Below are 18,892 nucleotides of genomic sequence, written 5' to 3' on the forward strand. Positions count from 1 at the left end.
AGGAAGGAGATTAAATTTTGGGTAAATAGTCGGATTTGGTTTTTGGTATAAAATGGACGTAATAGTTGAGAAATAGTAATTTTGATGTTCTTGAGTATTTCATGAAATTGAGGTTTAATTCATAGATGTTGATGTTATTTTGATGATTTGATCGACATCAAGTCCGTATGCTGTTTTTGGACTTGTGTGCATGTTTGGTTTGGAGCCCCGAGGGCTCGGGTGAGTTTTGGATAGGCCCACGGAGTGAAATTGGGACTTAGGAAAAAGTTGCTGGTATCTTATATTTTGCCCCAGGACTCTGATCTCGCAATTGCGAGATTCAGGCTTTCGCAATTGGCGAAGTCCTAGGCCTGGGCAGGCCTTGGTCCCAAAATGCGACCATTCCATCGAATGCGAGGTGCAAATGCGACAGTGATATTTTCGCAATGCGAATGCTTACATGGAATTTTCCTCCATGTCGCAGAATGCGACAGATTCTTCGTATTTTTCGAAGGTAGCAGGTCTGAGGGGGTTCGCAATTGCGAACCCTGGTCTGCAATTGCGACATCTGAGACCAGTTAATTTTTGACTTAGACTGCAATTTTTCTTTCATTTTTCAAACCTTCTCAAATCTAAAATGCTCTGAGCGATTTCTAAAGAAAAGTTTCTTCTCCAAACCAATTGTAAGGTGCATTTCTAACTCATTTTCTTTAATCTAATAGCATTTTTCACATGATTAATTCAAAATCAAGGGTTTTTTCAATGGGGGAAAATTTTTGGGTTATTTTGGGTAGAACTTAGGATTTTTCAATTTTGGGGGTTTTGGACCTCGATTTGAGGTCCGATTTTAAAACAAAATTAATTATATTTGGGTTCGTGGGTGAATGGGTAATCGGGTTTTGGTTCGAAACCTTGGGTTTGACCATGTGGGGCCCGGGATCGATTTTTGAGTTTTTGGGAAAATCTTTAGAGAACCTATTTTCATGATTAGAATTGATTCATTTAGCATTTATTAGATATCGTTTAAAGTAAATTGTGGCTTGATACAAGCGAATTTGGAAGTGGAATTTAAGAGGTAAAGCGTAGTTTGAGGTTTGAATTGTGTTCGTGGATTGAGGTAAGTGTTTGGTCCTACCTTAGCTTGATGGGATTAGGAGTTGTATCTTAATTTGCTATGTGTTTAATTGTTGAGTACGACGTATAGGCCATGGTGACGAGTATCTATACATCGGTGTCAAAGCATGCTCGTGAGTCTTATACTATGATAAATGTGACTCCGTTTCGTATTGTTTCATTAGCTTTAATGATGGATATCTATTGTTGAAACAAGGCTTGTGGAAAGTAATTAATTGGTAATTGAACATTGTAGAGTGTTGGCTCAAGTTGTGAAATTGAAGTTGTGAAGTATTATTGGTATTGAACATTGTAGAGCGTTGCTCAATTGTGCATTGAGTTGTGAGTAATTGTGAAAAAGAGAAGAGGTTATGATAATTGTCTGCCCTTTCCGGGATTGTTATTGCTTTTGATATTATCTCCCTTGCCTGGATGTTTATTGCTTTTGGATATTATCTTTCCCTCCGGGATGTTATGCTTTTGTTATGTTTTTCCCTTTGCGGGATATTGTTGTTTATGCTATTACTTCCCTTGGCGGGATTCTCTATTGATTTCCCTTTGCCCGTATGCTTTGTGATTGTTGTTTGGGTAAGGAAGAGTGTAAAACACGAAGGGTGATGCCGTGCATGATATTTTGTGAGAGAGTGTTAATGCACGAAGGGTGATGCCGTGCCGATAATTGTGAGGTTAAAGCACGAAGGGTGATGTCGTGCCGTACGATGTACAATGTCGTGCCCATGATATGAGTGATAATGCACGAAGGATAATTCCGTTCCATGATTATGTGAGGTAAAAGCATGAAAGGGTGAATGCCGTGCGGATTATATTGATTCTCCAATGGTGAGGACGAGAGTAAAAACACGAAAGGGTGATGCGTGCACTTGTCTTTGAATTTTCTGATTCTTGGCTGATAAATTGAGTTATGGTGTTCTTTAATTTTTTATTTATTGATTTCCTGTTTTACTTTGAATTTCCCCGCAGCATGTTTTCTCCCCTCCTATCCGATTACCTGTAAATTTTCTGCCTTTATTTTTTCGCTGTATAATGATTTAACTACACAGCTTTGTTTGAGTAGTCTGGTCGCTAGGCCTCGTCACTACTTCGGCGAGGTTAGGCTAAGGCACGCTACCAGCACATGGGGTCGGTTGTGCTGATAACTTACACTCGTGCACTGTGTTGAGATCTCGGTGCTGCAGCCTTTCGGACCTACAGTGAGGTTGCTGCTTCAGTCCATCAGGGCGACCCGAGGTAGTCCTGCAGGCGTCAGATTCGTGTATTTTAATTCAGACTTTATTTGTAGTACTCACATAGATGGTCTGTGACATTGGACACCAAATTTCTTTAGGTAGAGTTTGTACTTAGACTTTCGGCAAGTTTGTATTAATCTAACTATCAGATTTCGTCTTCCGCATTGTATTGTTCTTATTGTTATTATTATTTCCGCTGTTTTTTGTATGTTGTTTTCGAAATTGTTAAGGAATTAAACTTACAAAGGGTAATTAAATCAGAATAGTTGGCTTGCCTAGCTTCCCACTAGTAGGCGCATCACGACTCCCAAGGGTGGGGAAATCGCGGGTCTGAACAGTGAATGCAACTTGAATCTGGGATTACTTTTTTTAGTTTTTTTTTTAGTAGTAGCTATAATGAATAAATAGATGTTGATGTCGCAAAGTCAACTTGTGACTTGTTTGGTACCAACACTACTTAGACTGAGATATTTTCCTTTTGAAACAACTTCCATGAAATGCATGCTTTTGAAAATTTTCTAGGAAGTAGTTGAGTGACTATTCTTGGCAATGATCTCTAGGTTCATTGTTAGCATTTTAGTGTCACTACGTAGGTTTTTAGGCTATGACAACTATTTTGCATTCATCGTTTTTTCAATTAGGCCTTTGGATACATTTATAATCTGTTTGAGTGGTTGGCATGTTTGCCATAATGAGGTGAGGGTTGTTTGTTGAGTTATTTTGTATCAATTTGTGGTCTAGAACTTGCCCCCAAGTTAATATTTCGCGGCGAAAATTTTAGGTTGTGCTTGGGTTTAGGAAAGAGTTTAGGCTTTTTTTTTGAACCGCTAGTGACTTTAATTACCTAACACTTGATACGATTATCATAATCCACTTTTGAGCCTTTTAGCCTTTTATTGGCAACCACATTACAAGCTATTTTTCCTCTTTACAATGGATAACTACTTTTGATGCACACTTTCTTAGCACTTGAAATTACAATCTAGGCCAAAAGCCTAAGTTTGAAGGGAGGAGTATTGAAAAAAGTGTGATTGTGGAAGCTACTTAAAGGTGATGAAAAAAGTCAAATAACAAAAAATAAAAGCAATGAAAAAGACACAATTTGAAAGGAAAAAAGAGAAAGAAAGAAAAAAAGAGTTGAAATAAAAAGGAAGACAAGAGACTCATAAAGGTGATGATCACAAAAGGAAAAGTCCTTGTAAACAAACAAGGATTCTAATGGTGTAATCAAGAACGTCTTTTCGCCATTTCATATCGCCTAGTTGAAAAAGGAATAAAAAGAAGTGAAAATTTTGAAAGGAATTGTGTTTGAATTGCCAAAGATTGTTGTGGTTTAGGAAGTCGTAAGTCACTCATTAGCCCATATTGATGCCCTACCTCTAACCAAAAAGTCTACAATATATTCCCCGCAAGTCCTAATAATTTTGACTAGGCCATCACCTAACATTAGGTGAGATTTCGTGAGGACAAGCCTTTGCCAACTGATTTTGTACATTTGAATTTCTTTGTGAGAGAGAGTGCTTATTTATTTGATTCATAATGCCACTTTTTGCTTTGAAAATATCAATAACGTGTGTGAGAATCTCTCTCTTGATTTGTGACGGCAGCATGGAACTTCGGGTAATGATTAATGTTTCTTTTCTCAATGGGAACACATGAAAACAAAAGTAAGTGGCCTTGTGGCTTAAAGATAACTTTAGAAGCTTTGGGATCATGGTTTGAAAGCTTCTTTGACATTGCTTGGTAATCATGTGGTTTGGAAATTAAAACATTTTGAAAATTTTTTGACGGGGTTCATCATTTGAGTATAGTTGTGGTACAATTAAGTCCAATGAGTTTTTTTGTGCTGGGATATGCTTCTTAGCTTGGTTATGAAGATGCTAGCTTTAGCTTTGTGACTTAAATAGCTTCAAATGAAAATGATGCCTAAGTTCCGAGTTTTGATTTGCTTGAGGACCAAGCGCAAGTGTGAGTTTTGGGGGAGTTGATAAGTTGGCTTTTTGCCAAGTCTCTGTGCTTTATAGATTTTACGCCCATTTATTAAAGCAAAAATGGATAAATTATGTTTTGAATGGCTCGATTTCAAGTAATAAAGCTTTGAGTTAACGCTTAAAGAATGGAAAGGAATCAAAAAATATCAAGAAAAGACCAAGTCTAAGTGAAAATGAAGAAAATTGAAGTTTGAGCTGAAGACTCTGGTAGCCTTGTGTAGGCAAACTTGTGTAGGCTAATGTAGAGAAGAAACTTTGAGAAGTGAAAACTTTAATGACAATCCTTTTTTTTCCCTACGCATGTTGTGTAGGCTACACAGATATTCTATCAGAAGAAAATGTTGAAGTTGTTTCACTTGCGTAGGCTACGCAATTAGCCTACAATAATTAACCGAAGGCAATAATTTTGTCCGGCGTGGACTTAGTATAAATAACTAATTTTAAAATTATTCTTGGGTATCTTTTGAGGGAGTAAACTTTGGTGTAGCAGCTTTGAGATTTTCTTCTTAAGGATTTGTGGTGAACTCACCATTATTCCTACAACAATCTTTCTTTCCTCTTTAGCTATAATATTTAAGATTTTTCTCTATTTTTGTATTTTCCTTCCTTAATATGTTAGCTAAGTTATTAAGCTAGGATTGTTAACCCTAAGGTGCTTATATTTTTAGAATTATTAATATAGTCTATAATTTTGATTTAAGCTTTGTGTATCTAATTACTAACATGCTTTATAGATTGATTTTATGGTTCAAATACTAAATCCACACCTATTTTGCTTGTTCTAACTTAGAAGAGTAGAACTTAGTTTAGGTAGCAAGGTAATTAATAAGGAATTTAAGTAGGTTAATCACTGAATTAAATGGAATCTAAACTAGGAATATAGTATGATTTTTTACTTTTGGGCTAATCATTTCTCAATCCAATTGAGCCTTAAGTTTTGACTTTGAATAGCACTTGGGTAAAAACCCCTTAAGTATTGGAAGACACTTAAGTTGGTGGAATAAAATTGAGGCTATAACAACATGCTCAATTAACTAGAATTGGAACATTTGTATAGCCAAAACATAGCCTACACGATGGAAGCTCTAGGTCTTTCTCTTATTTTGTTACAACTATATTTTTTAACTCCGCACTCTGCAAGTGTGTTGATAAATCCTAGACTAGTTTTCAAAATAATTCTAGATGTAACTTTAGTGTCACGATCCGAAATTCCACCCTCGGGATCGTGATGGGCCTAAACATCACACTTGCTAGTGCAGAGCCAACGTTAGAGTGTTATTAACCAATTCTTTTTACCTTTTAATGATTACGAGTGACACTTAAACAAGCAGAATAATTGCGGAAATAAGTAAAGAGTCTCATTATATATATATATAGCGATCAATTACCCAGAATCCGGTGTCACAACTCAACGAATATTCTATGAATTTCCTACAAACACTGGTGAAGGAAATTAACAACGTTTCGAAAGAAAAAGAAAACATGAATGTAGAGAACATATGAGGGGACCGCCAAGGCCTGCGCGCCAGCAGGACTAACCTGAGTCTCTAGATGAAATGGTCTGGCAACCGACTCTCGATCGGCCACTACTAGCTCCAAAATCTACACAAGAAAAGTGCAGAGTAAAGTATCAAATACAAGACCGATCACATGTATGGTAAGTGTTGAGCCTAACCTCGACGAAGTACTGATCAGGTTACGGCGGGGCAGTTACAATATAACCTGCATACAGTGCATAATAAAACAGAAAGAAGAATAGAGCAGATAAAATAGTATTGCAAGGAAAAGAATTCAGACTCTGGTATTTCATCAGTACCCAGCTATAACCAATCCTTAAGTGTAAAGCCAAATTATAGAATAACTTGCTAACAATAGAAGAAAGATACACAAACACATAAACTGATTTGCTGCGCGCATCCGTAATCCCACCAATATAATCATATCCAAATATAAATATTCACCTTATTACTCACATCATCCACACCTTAAAATTAACCTCAGTTGCAGCGTGCAACCCGATCCGTCGTACAATAGTAATTCACGCCCTTATTTCTCCTCAATATACCACAGCTTATTATTACTCCTTTGCGGCGTGCAACCCAATCCCACCAAAAATAAATAGCATTTCGACCCTTATTCCTCCTCAATATATATCCTTATATCTCCTGTTGCAGAGCGCAAACAATCACACAATAAAGATACAGGAATTTCACAATTTAGCTCAAAAACTCTCTCCAATAATATTTAAGCCTCAACCGAAGCAACCAGAAAGCTAACACAATAATGAAAACTTCCACTTTAATTAGTACTACAAACAGCGAGACAGCCAAAAATGTTACCAAAAACACCGATAAAAACACTTAAACAAATAATGTGATACAATGAAACTACGGGATAGAAAATACCTCCAATTAAGAAAAACAACATCTTAAACAAGTAGCAATCAACATGAAAACACCAATAAGCATGTAGCATTTTAAGACATGAAGAATAATATTATTAAGAACGGGGAAAGAAAACAGGCAAAACAAGAATAATTTGGCAGCGCATTGGTACTCGTCACCTCACTATACCCAACACACATGGATTTTCACATAGCAATTAAGTCGGGGATTCCGTAATCCCCTTCAAGTTCCAAGTTAGACACACATTTACCTCAATCCAACAGGCCAACTCAAACGCTCAAATTTAAACGCTTTTTTCTCTGTATTCCACCTTCGAACCACTACGTATCTAGTCATAATAAACTTAACACATCAAATTATCGCTAAAAGAAGTCAATTCCAATACATATTATAAGTTTCACAACATTTTCCCCCAAAAAGTCAAAAACTGACCCCGAACCCGTTTTGATCAAAAACCCGAAATTCGGACCAAAAAACCCGATTACCCATTCACCCCCGAGCCCTCGATATATTACAATTGGTTTTGGAAATTCCGACCTCATTTTAGGTCTAAATTCCAAATTTCGAAATCCCTAGTTTCTAACCCAAAAATCTCCAATTCCACCATGAAAATCCTAGATTCTAGGTTGAAATCCTTGTTAAAAAAAGAAAGTGAAATAAATCGAAAGAAATGAGTTTTAAGAACCAAATTACCTATGATTTGGGGAAGATAATGGTCTTTGAAAAATCGTCTCCTTGAGGTTTAGGTTTTGAAAATTTGGGAAATGAATAAAAAATCCCGTCTAAAGCCCCTTTAACACACTGCAGATTTGTCGCATTTGCGACCTGAGCTTCGCAATGCGAAGGAGCTTATCACAATTGCGAAGCCCTTCAACAGTCCTGCTACCTTCGCAATGCTAGGAAAGTGCGAATTTCCATCAAGGTGAACTTGCAAATGGAGTAAACTTTGCATTTGCGATCCGTAGACCCTCCCAGTCTCCTTCGCATCATTGGCGAAGGTAAACCTCTGCAAATGCGAGAACTACTAGCACAGTTTTTCTTCGCATTTTGTGATGAAAAAGCCCCGCAAAATGCGGATTATCCGTCAGGTTTCGCTATTGCGATGCCCTGATCTCGTTTGCAAATGCGAGATCAGAGGCCTGCAACAAGTTCCAGCTATACCAGCAAAATTTTTTATGTTCTAAAACACCCCTACCTATCCGAAAAACTCACCCGAGCCCTCGGGGATCCAAACACAACACACATACAGTCTTAAGAATTATACGAACTTGCTCTTCGGATCAAATCTCCCAAAATAACATCTAAAACTACGGATTTAACAACAAAACACATGAAATTCTTATGAACACTTGAAATTCCTCTTTTCTCAACCGGATGCTCGGATCACGTCAAATAAACTCCATTTTCACCAAATTTCAACAAGACATGACTAAATATTATATTAAATATGTACCTGGTCCGGAACAAATTACGGGCCCGATACCAATGAGATCATCATTAATCAAATTCTTTAAATCAATTAGTTTTTTCCAGATTTACAATTTTTAAACAAAAATTCATTACTCAGGCTAGGGACCTCCAAATCCGATACCAGCATACGCCAAGTCCCATATCTTTACTAACGGACGCCACGCAGGAACCGTCATACACGGGTCCGGAGTCCGTTTACTCAAACGTTACCGAGTCAACTAAATCAAACTTTTAAAGTAAAAATTATATATTTTTCCAATTTTCACATAAGGCCTTTCGGAACGGCGCCCGGACAAGCGCACCAAATCGAGGAGGAATAAAATAATAAAATTTTTTTTTGAGGCGACTCGAACCATGAATTGAGTCTAAACATAAGATGACCCATCTTGGTCATCACAAAAGTAATTGACCCACTCTCTGTTTGAAGATACAATTAGAATCACCAATTGACACGATTTGGACACTCAAACTACACTACTTCTTGTGGATTCGACTCAGACTTTATTGGATTTTATATTGCTAACTTGACTTACTTCCTTATAGTAGGTAGGATTGAACGTCAACCCAATATCTATTTATTTTGAAAGCATGAATTATATTGCTTTGAATTAAAAGCCGCTCGAGCTCCAATTAAATGCGGTTTACCGCATAAATCGCGACCAAATTCTTTTTTTCCTTGAGTAGTGATTTGGCGGTCAGTCAAAAACTTTAGGTAACAATGTTGGGTGGCTGCTTGCTATTTAAATGAGTTGAATGGTACATTATTTCCGATTTTAATTTACCTGCTATCATAAAGAATATTTAATTCTACTTGGATTCATGACTAGTAGTTTTGTATATACTTGTTTTTTGGTTCCGTCATGTGGTTGCACTTTTTTTTATGTCTGTCCAATAAGAAAAAATATCTATATATTTAAAATAGTTAATTTTAAAAATTATTACTTATATTGAACAATTTATACTTATACAATTATAATAGTAGCCCGAGCTTCGCTCGGGACCCAATGCAAGAAAGCTTTATAGTTTCGTATACACTTTGTGTTAACCTTTTGGATTCTAAACCAAATATATCAGTGAGAGAGTTGTGTTATGTAAATTAAGCTAGCCTTTTTATTTGGAGAGTATTTGATGGCGAATGTATCCTTGTAAAGATGAAATACGAGGGACAAATCTACCTCCGTTTGAACGTTTTTTGTTATCATTTCCTTTAAAAGATAGAATAATTGGGGGAAGTTAAATAATTAAGTGAAGTTTTGTTGATCGGTTATTGGTCCAAGAGACTTGTTTTTATCAATGAAATGTTGTTCCAATTGAAATAATAAGGAATGTTCCTGGCTGTAGGAACTACTCCTCGGTCCAAAATAGTGATTTTTTGGCCTTTTATCTTGTGGTCCACAAATGAAGCGATTTTCAAATTTAAAGATGAATTAATTATTTTTTCCTACATTGTCCTGAAGTAAATGGTGTTGGAATATGTTAGGAGGTGTTTATGTGAATGTAAAGAGTTATGTGGTCACTCCATTGCTAATTGAATGCTAAAAGGTGGATTTCTTAATTTGTGTGAAAACATCCAAAAAATTACTTTATTTTGGATCGGGGAGTACGAAGAAACTTAATACATTCAAAAGTTTAAGCACAGTGAATTGATCAAATGTATTTTGATTATTAACACTTGTTTGACTTTTGAGCTTTCCATTTCGTAATCCCATGTAATTGTGCGTATGAACAGTTCTACACTTGAGATCAAAATAGCTACTAAAGCAACATTCCATGGAATAGCGGGAGTTTTCACTGGGGCTTATTGTTGTGTTTGTCTCATGTTTATTTATTCCTCAGTGTTTATTCCAGTAGACAAGAATGAATTAATATCACTGTTGTAACCACTAAATTTAAGTTCATAATTAGTTTAGAAGAAGTACAGACTATTTAATCTTCTAGGATTATATATATAAATCTACAGACACGCGCAAGTTACATCAACCAGGTGTTACAGTACAAAACTATTGTACTACTGGAGGAGCATATATCTCAGCAACCTACGTAATAAAAGGATAACATCAAAGTGGCAATAAAATGTAGTCATAAGATCTCTTTGCAAGCAAAAAAGGTTATCCAAAAGACATATTACAGATATAGGAAAGACAACATAAAAGAGGCAACGAAGAGCAATTCGCTGAACCCACATGAAAAAAGTTTTCTTTCAGCATAATCAATTCTATCTTCACAGCATATTAAGATTAGATTGAGCGGGGAGCAGGCAAATTCACAAAAAAAGAGAACAAAATGATTCTCGATCTCCAAGTCTCCCTTCAACTGCATTCATAAAATCGCCTGTTTCTTGCATACGCAATTGGTGACCTATTTATGATGCCTCTAATATACTAATTTTTGGAAACTTAATATTTCATATGTCCCAAACAGAAAACGTCATAGAGAATGATGCAACAAATAGACATCAGAACCAAATTCCATCAAGCACAAATCAATGGGAAAGCGAAGGAAAATAATAGAAACTAAAACTCGGCATCAGATAAACCAAGCAATTTTTTAATCTTTTTATACAATAATAGTTTTTATTATCTTTTCTAAATAGTAAAATGGGCATATTACATACCAATAGTGAATCTCATATTGTAATGTATTTATGTACTGTCCTTCCAACTGGCCGTAGCTCAGAGTTGTAACACAAAAAAATCTTCGAAGACATAATTATATTGAAGTATGTTCGTATCTATAGATGCCACCATAAGCTACTGAACATGTATATTAACCTTTGCAACGAAAGATCAAGGCTGGCTTTTTTTAGTTAAATTGACACTCAATCTAAAGTACAAACATAAGAGAGGCCTACAAAACGTACTCTGCTTGGTAGAGAGCAGCTACCTCATCAAATGATTAATTGCCCACCTAAATTACGAAAAGATTCTTGTTCACTAAAGTCATGTTTTAAAAGTAAATAAAAAATGAGAATTGAAAGCCAAAAAAAAAGTTCAATCCTGAAGCATGTTGGCATCTGCGATGCGATTGTAAGCAACAACTGAAATCTAACATTAAGCCAAACAACTATTTGTTTTAGGAGACAAAGAACAAGCTATATTTGACACTATATTGCGTTAAATTCACGTTTTTGTATAACACAGAGTTTCTAAATTCTAAAACACATCACTCCTTTTTGTACTCTTTTTAGAAAAATTCAAGAACTTTTGAACCTGTTTATCTAGATTAATTATTATTGTAGTATCCATCATAATAACCATGAAACTTATCTCCTACATCATTCAACAGTTGTCATGCCACCAAATTCTCTAACATTTATATTCAGATATTCAGTAAAGGTGTAGCGAGTTGAAGCCATTAATACACCTCAAAAATGTAGCCAAGGTAGTTCAGAACACCATCATTATATATACAATATTGTAGTCTAGTCTGTCAATTTCCATTGACCGTGTACTTGAGTTTCTTGTATACACCAGCCGTCGTCATGCATTTCATATATAATGGCCTCTAGTACCCTAAATGATTACAGTTCCACATCAAATATGACAATTAAACTTGGTGATCCATGGCTAAAAAACAAATTAATTTTAAGTGGAACATGAAATAGAATTTTATCAGATGGTAAAATGCCAAGCATTGCAAGGATCAAACAATTCAATAGAAATTAGCTATTTACATGTCAATCAAACAAATAATTAATGCTATTAAGTCAATCGAGCAGGAGGCAAATCAAATGAGAGAGCAAAAGAAAGTTCCCCTCCTCCTCAGTCTGCCCTTCAACTAATCTAAATCAACTATTTCTTCATAGCATAAGAGCTTAAATCAACTGTTTAATAACAAAAATCAAACACAGCAAAGAAAAAAAGGAAAATGAATACGAACAAATAACCAGAAACTTTAGGCAAATTATGACACAACAACATTTTTTTTTCTGACTAAACCTTCAATAGCCACAAAATATTTTGATATTCAAAGACATACTAAAGAAAAAGTCAAGGAAAATTAATTAGCTTACAGAGATAGATAAGAAATTTGCAGTACAAGAATATCCGGTCATAGTGTTGGAGTATGAAGAGAACAAAGGCGCTCAAAATCCATGAATAATTTAACATAAAATCAAAAATTTTGAAAAGTAAATTGAATTTAAAATCTCAGTATTAACTTAAAAGTAAATTAATCCTATGGAATATCTGCCATATACAATAATTAACAATAAACAATATATGTCACTATTAGTAGTTAAATCAAAAAATGGAAAGACATACCTTTAGCAAAAATGAATACCGAAGACACGAAGAAAAAGGGAAGAACTTGAGAGGCAAAAAAGTCGAGTTTTTACTAAAATTATCCCATTATCTATGGGAGTAGTTCATTTAGTCCTTCAAATATAAAACGACTTTGTTTTCTACTGATGTAGAAGCCACTGTTATATCCAAAAATATTCCCGATCATAAGGTGGTTGAAGTGTACTTTGAACATCTTGATTCATATATTGGAAAAACTATACATACTAATGAAGTTAGTGGAGCAGAACAAGAGAAAGAAGTACATAGCGAGCATTCTTCGACTAATGATGAATTTGAAGACTCAGAAAATGATTTTTCAGATGATAATGAAAATGTGAATCATATATATGAAGTTAGTGAAGAAGTTAAGAAAAAAATGGCTGCTGAAGAAGGTGATACAGATTGCGTTGACTCGGATGATACAAAGAGTTTAGAATGTGACTCTGACAGTGAGAGTTTCAACTTTTCGATGTTCAATCCTAAAACAGACGGGGATAAACCAGTGTTGGCATTAGAATTGACATTTGAAAACAAGCATGAGTTCAAATATGCTGTAATAACTCATGAAGTTAATGAAGGGAAGTACATTAAGTGGTGCAAGAATGATAACTCGAGAGTGAGAGCAACTTGTGGTTATCCAGATTGCAAATGGGAGATTCTAGCTTCAAGAATGCATCGAGATAGAACATTTCAGATCAGAACATACAATCCCACTCATGATTGTAAGATTTGGAACCACCGTAACAAAGCAATCACATCTTCTTATATTGCACAAAGATATCTTAAGGCCATAAGCTCAAATAGGTCTTGGGCAATCGGTGCATTCAGAGATCACGTTAGTGTGGAACTTAGAGTTCAAGTGACATTATCACAATGCAGAAGGGCTAAGAAAAAAGCATTTGCGCTGATTGATGGAGATATTAATGCTCAATACAAGGTATTGTGGAACTATTGCAATGAAATTGGGAGGACAAATCCAAATACATCAGTCTATATGAAGTTGGTTGAAAATGAGGTGCCCGACAAGCCTAAGAGATTCCAAAGAATCTATATTTGTTTTAGTGGTTATAAAGATAGGTTTAAGAGCGGTTGTAGGAGAATAATTGGGGTGGATGGTTGTTGGCTTAAGGGTCCAATGTATGGGACTCAATTGTTAACTGCTGTTGGGCTTGATCCGAATAACAATATCATTCCGATAGCATATGCAGTTGTAGAGAAGGAAAGAAAGGAATCGTGGGAATGGTTTTTGAATTATTTGAAGCTTGACTTAGACATTGATGATGATGGTACTTGGACCTTCATGTCAGACAAGCAAAAAGGTTTGATTGAAGCGTTCAATGAGGTATTGCCATATGTTAGTCATCGATTCTGTGTGAGACACCTCCATAACAACTTCAAGAGGGCCGGATTCAGTAGTATCTCACTCAGGAATGCCCTTTGGAAGGCTGCAAAGGCTACAACAGTAAGTGGTTTGAGGATTGCATGGTTGACATCTTGATATAGATTCAGAAGCTGCTCANAGAAAATGCAGTTGCAGGAAATGGGATCTAACAGGAATTTCTTGCAAGCATGCCATTGCCGCGATTTGGGCTAAACATGATAACATTAATTCATATGTGGATGATTGTTATAAGGTAGAAACTTATAGAATGATCTATGGATTTTCTATTCTACCTATGAATGGTCAAGAGATGTGGCCTAAGTCGAATAACATTCCTCCTTTGCCTCCACGATTGGAAAGACAAAGTACCAAAGGAAGAAAACAAAAGCTTCGCAAAAAAGAGCCTGATGAAGTTGGAGCAAGTAGACAAAAAATGAAAAGGAAGCAAACAAAATTAGATTGTAGCTTATGCCATAATCCAGGCCATAACAAAAGAACCTGCAAGTTAAATCGTGTGTATCCAGATTCTTATGATGATGAGACGGTGCGACAAGAACCCTCATTTCCTATTGCATCTTCTGCTCCTGTAAAGCTTCCGGTATGAGTTTATTACACATATCACTTTATTTAATTATATTAGGGATACGGTAACGATAATATTTTTCTTTATTGTAGGTCAGAAGAGGGCCTGCTAGCCAGGACCATATGAAAGCAACTCAAGAAAGTAGAGTGATTGGAGATATATTTTTTGATATGTAAGTTTCTTCTTAAAAGGATTGGTTGTTGCTGCTGTAGGAGATTATTTTTTGCTGGTGAAGATTGGTGAAAAAGAGTTGGAATTGCTGTTGAAGACTATATGAATAGGTTGATATGCCTAGCAGACGGTTGGGATCGCTTGATATGCATGAAAGGGTTATTTTGTATCGCTAAAAGACTGACGTAAAAGAGTTGATTTTAGTAACTCTTCATTTTGGTTTAACTGATGTAAAGGGATATTATAACATATTTCTCAGAAACTTAACATATTTCTCTGTGAAGGAGATGAGTTCAATGAATATTTAGTTGGTTTGGGGTTTTACTATTGCTTTTGATGTGTCCAGTAAGTGGAGATGATTAAGCATATGAAGTTTAAACTAACTTTGTAAACAGAAAAAATAATGGTTTGCACTATTGATTCTGATAAGTCCTGCACATTAATTATAAGTTATTTTGACCTAAGAAATGAAGAAGCAAGAAGAAAGAAAACGTGCCTCAATCAAGAAAGAAGGAGAACACTGTTAGTTGAATTCTCTACCTAGGATAGTTAATTTAAAAAGATATGTTTCCTACATTAATTACTCCTTGGGTAAAGGTAGGGATGTCACTATTTTGAACTATTCAAATTTGCAGAACCCATAAGGAAATCATTTGAGAAGCTTCAGGCAATCACCGTTAGAAAATTTGCCCCTTCCGTTAGTTTTTAAGTTGGTGAGGTTAGTGAGACCAAAGGTGCTCTAGTTTAGCAAAGTTAAAGGATTAAAGATGCTCTATTTTATATTTGAAGGACTAAAATGAACCTACTCCCATAGATAAGGGATAATTTTAGTAAAAAACTCGACTTTTTTGCCTCTCAAGTTCTTCCTCTTCTTTTCTTCGTGTCTATCGGTATTCATTTTTGCTAAAGGTATGTCTTTCCCAATTTTTTGATTTTACTAGCTAATAGTGACATATATTGTTTATTGTTAATTATTGTATATGGCAGATTATCCATAGGATTAATTTTACTTTTAAGTTAATACTGAGATTTTAAATTCAATTTACTTTTCAAAATTTTTGATTTTATGTTTAAATTATTCATGGATTTTGAGCGCCTTTGTTCTCTCTATACTCCAACACTATGACCGGATATCTTTACTGCAAATATCTTATCTATCTCTGTAAGCTAATTAATTTTCCTTACTTTTTCTTTAGTATGTCTTGAATATCAAAATATTTTGTGGCTATTGAAGGTTTAGTCAGAAAAAAAAATTGTTGCTGTCATAATTTGCCTTAATAGCTTTCTGGGTTAGTTTGTTCGTATTCCATTTTTCCCTTTTTTTCTTTTGCTGTGTTTGATTTTTGTTATTAAACAGTTGATTTAAGTCTCTTATGCTATGAAGAAATAGTTGATTTAGGATTAAGTTGAAGGGCAGACTGGAGGAGGAACTTCTTGCTCTCTCATTGATTTGCCTCCTGCTCGATCTGATCTTAATAGCATTAATTTATTTGTTTGATTGACATGTAAATAGCTAATTTCTATGAAATTGGTTTGATCCTTGCAATGCTTGGCATTTTACAGCTGGATAAAATTCTATTTCATGGTTTCCACTTAAAATTAATTTGTTTTTTAAGCCATGGATCACCAAGTTTATTGTCATATTTGATGTGAACTGTAAATCATTTAGGGTACTAGAGGCCATTATATATGAAATGCATGACGACGGCCTGGTGTATACAAGAAACTCAAGTACACGGTCAATGGGAAATTGACAGACTAGGACTACAATTTGTATATTAATATGATGGTGTCTCTGACACTACCTTGGCTACATTTTTGAGGTGTATTAATGGCTTCAACTCGCTACACCTTTACCTGAATATCTGAATATAAATGTTAGAGAATTTGGTGGCATGACACTGTTAATGATGTAGGAGATAAGTTTCACTGGTTTATTATGATGACTACTACAATAATAATTAATCTAGATAACAGGTTCAAAGTTCTTGAATTGTTTCTAAAAAGAGTACAAAAAGGAGTGATGTGTTTAGAATTTAGAAACTCTGTGTTATACAAAAACGTGAATTTAACTGCAATATAGTGTCAAATATAGCTTGTCTTGTCTCCTAAACAAATGTTGTTTGGCTTAATGTAGATGTTCAGTTGCTTACAATCGCATCCGCAGATGCCAACATGCTTCAGGGATTGAACTTTTTTTCTTTTGGCTTTCAATTCTCATTTTTTATTTACTTTTACAACATGACTTTAGTGAACAAGAATCTTTTCGTAATTTAGGTGGGCAATTAATCATTTGATGAGGTAGCTGCTCTCTACCAAGCAGAGTACGTTTGTAGGCCTCTCTTATGTTTGTACTTTAGATTGAGTGTCAATTTAACTAAAAAACAGCCAGCCTTGATCTTTCGTTGCAAAGGTTAATATACATGTTCAGTAGCTTATGGTGGCATCTATAGATACGAACATACTTCATATAATTATTCTTCTGAAGATTTTTTTGTGTTACAACTCTGAGCTACGGCCAGTTGGAGACATGTACATAAATACATACAATATATGAGATTCACTATTGGTATGTAAATATTGCCCATTTTACTATTTAGAAAAGATAAATAAAAACTATTATTGTATAAAAAGATTAAAATAATTGCTTGGTTTATTCTGATGCGAGTTTTAGTGTTCTATTATTTTCCTTCGCTTTTCCATTGATTTGTGGGTTTGGTGGAATTTGGTTCTGCTGGTCTGATTTGTGCATCATTCTCTATTGACGTTTTCTGTTTGGGACATGTCTAAATAGTTAAGTTCTCCAAAAATTAGTATATTTAGAGGCATCATAAATAGGTCACCAATGCTATGCAGAAACAGCCGATTTATGATGCAGTTGAAGGGAGACTGGAGAGAGGAACTATTTTGTTCTCTTTGTGATTTGCCTGCTGCTCAATCTAATCTTAATAGTGTGAAGATAGTTGATTATGCTGAAAGAAAACTTTTTTCATGTGGGTTAAGCGGATTGTCTCTTTCGTTGCCCTCTTTATGTTGTCTTTCCTATTCTGTAATATGTATTCTTTGGATAACTTTTTTTGCTTGGCAAAGATGATCTTTGACTAATTTATTGCCACTTTGATGTTTCCTTTATATTACGTAGTTGCTGAGAATATATGCTCCTCCAGTAGGTACAATAGTTTTGTACTGTACACCTGGTTGATGTAACTGCTGCGTGTCTTGTAGATTTATATATATCTAGAAGATTAAATAGTCTTGTACATTCTTCTAAACTAATTATGAACTAAATTTAGTGTTACAACAGTGATATTAATTCATTCTTTGTCTACTGAACTAAACACTGAGGAATAAATAATGAGACAAACAACAACAATAAGCCCAGTGAAAACTCCCGCTATTCCATGGAGATGTGCTTAGTAGCTATTTTGTATCTCAAGTGTGAACTGTGCATACGACACATAGCATTGGGATTACGAAAGTGAAAGGCTCCAAATCAACAAGTGGCTTCTAATTATCAAAATATCATTTGATCAACTGTCTCATGCTTAACTTTTGAATGTATTATAGTTTCTTCGTTACTCCCTCCGATCCAAAATAAGTAATTTTTTTGGATGTTTTCACACAAATTAAGAAATCCACCTTTTAGCATTAATTAGCAATGGAGTTGACCACATTAACCTTTACTATCTCACATAAACACTCCTAACACATATTCCAACACCATTTACTTCAAGGACAATGTAGGAAAAAAATAATTAATTCATTCTTGAAATTTGGAAAAATCGCTCATTTTGGACCACAAGAAAAAGGCCAAAAAATCACTTATTTTGGACCGGAGGGAGTAGTTCCCTACAGCAGGAACATTCCTCTATTATTTCATTGGACAAATTCATTGATAAAAACAAGGTCTTGCTTTGGACCATATAACGATCAACAACTTCACTTAATTATTTTAACTTCCCCAATTGATTACTATGCTTTAGGGAAATTGATAACAAAATTAACTTCAACGGAGGTAGATTTGTCCTCTATTTCATCTTTACAAGGATAGCAGTCGCCATCAAATACTCCCACAAAAAAAGGCAAGCTTAATTTAACAGTAACACAACTCTTCACTGAATATTTTGGTTAGAATCAAAAGGTAACACAACGTGTAACGGAACTATATAAGCTTTCTTTGCATTGGGCCCGAGCGAAGCTCGGGCTACTCATACTAGTATTTGTATAAGTATAAATTGTTCAATAATAAAGTAATAATTTTAAAATTAA

General features: G+C 35.0%; 1 long non-coding RNA gene across 1 annotated transcript; it reads left to right on the forward strand.

The window, feature by feature from the left end:
- Positions 1-15,424: 15,424 nt before the first annotated feature.
- LOC109210018 lies at positions 15,425-17,725 on the forward strand. Its single transcript, XR_002065472.1, has 2 exons — positions 15,425-15,532; positions 16,761-17,725. It is a non-coding gene; the product is annotated as an uncharacterized LOC109210018 (long non-coding RNA).
- The last annotated feature ends 1,167 nt before the right edge of the window (positions 17,726-18,892 follow it).

This window comes from Nicotiana attenuata, unplaced genomic scaffold (assembly GCF_001879085.1).
Source record: "Nicotiana attenuata strain UT unplaced genomic scaffold, NIATTr2, whole genome shotgun sequence".
NCBI classification, from domain to species: Eukaryota; Viridiplantae; Streptophyta; class Magnoliopsida; order Solanales; family Solanaceae; genus Nicotiana; species Nicotiana attenuata.